Genomic DNA, 1,703 nt, shown 5'->3' on the forward strand with positions numbered 1-1,703 from the left:
TTTTGCTAAGCTTGGCCCTTCTAAGCTATGTGATTCCTTCAATACCAAACGAACCATTAATATAGAGGTGACAATTTGAGTCCAAATTTATTTGACCCATCTAATCCGCTTAAGGTTGGGGCTGTTATTGACCCAGCCATTTGTTGAACTTAGCCTATCTTGACTCAACTCATCCCGACCTATTTAAAGTTGGGTTAATTTTTAGCCCAAATTAATCCATGAGTAACTTTACAAAAATATCTTTAAAATATATGATGATAACAAAAAAAATCTTATTTGATAATTAAACAATTCATAAGAAAATAGCACACATTAATTAAAGCTTGATAAGAGTTAGGCGGGTTGGGCGATGATCCAAATTTAGCTCATCTTGATCCAACCCATCTTACGCCAAGTAACTGGGAGAAATTTAAAAATAGTCAGATTTACAAGTGGTCATTCAAAAATAGCCACAGTTCCAAAAGTGATTGAAATTTAGCCGCTTTTTATGTAAAGATAAATCTGAACGAAAACACTGTTCAAAATCCGAAAAAATACTCCAGCATAATATACTAGAGTTCCAGTATAATATACCGGTCTAGCATAATTGTTACACCCCAAGTTTTCATACGTGAGAGTACATCGTAAGTCATTGATGTAAGCTCGGAAATGAGATTCTATTTGGAAGCAAATAAAGTAAGTTAATAATGTTACCTTGGAGGTTACAAATATTTAAGATCATGAATAACGATTACCAAGAGGGTTGGAAATCTTAAAAGCTAAACCAATTGAAGAAAATAAGTTTCGTCGAAAGTTGACAAGTTTCGAATATTATAACATATACTTTGGGGTGAGAATAGGGTTATTAACATGATAAGGAGGTTATTCTATGAGTTATTTTAGTCGTATGATATTCATTTTCTACATTTTGAAGGCAAGCAAGTTGTGGAACAAGAGTTGGCAAAGGTCATCACAAGTTACATTCATAAATTTGCTGAAATTTAGGTCAAATGTGTCTGAGAATTTCTCCAAATATACTTGGAATAATGGGGTGTTCTACCTACTTGAAGGTCTATGAGTCTAGTTTCTAACGCATTAAACCATTTGTCAATACGACATCGGAGTAGAGAGATATTCGCATTTTCGCGAGACCGCGCAAGCAGCTCCCAATGGGACCCACTTAGGCAGTGGTTGACCTACTTCAATTTATAAACGATTTGGACGCCTATTTTTGCTCATTTTTCAACTAAAGTTCGTCTCCAAACTTCTCCTAACCCTCCCAAACATATATCACAAGGGTTTGAAGTGATTCCAAAGTGATTACACCATATTTCAACATCAAAACTTAGTTCTAGTGAAGAACAACACCTCTTTGAGGTTGTGTTGTCATTGAGGATTGTTGTGGGTTGTATTTGGATGAAATTCCAAGTTGTTGCTGCTGTCTAAGGTGAGTATAACAACCTACTAGTTGTTCTTAAGCTTGCTTGTATGTTGGTTAAGTTGTTAGGATGATAAACTATAAGATAATACTTGGACTAGCTTAAGTCACTTCTATGGTGTTGTATTGCTATTAAGGGTTGTTGTAAAATGAATATAACTTGGATTTTGACTTGAAGTTACTGTAGGAGGTATGTATATTGTGTTCTTGCTTGTGCCTAAGGTTATCTTGATATTGATTAAGTTAAATGGATGGGCTAGACCTGAACTAGTGAATAAAGTTGCTA

The sequence above is a fragment of the Nicotiana tabacum genome, chromosome 10 (assembly GCF_000715075.1).
Source record: "Nicotiana tabacum cultivar K326 chromosome 10, ASM71507v2, whole genome shotgun sequence".
Lineage (NCBI taxonomy): Eukaryota > Viridiplantae > Streptophyta > Magnoliopsida > Solanales > Solanaceae > Nicotiana > Nicotiana tabacum.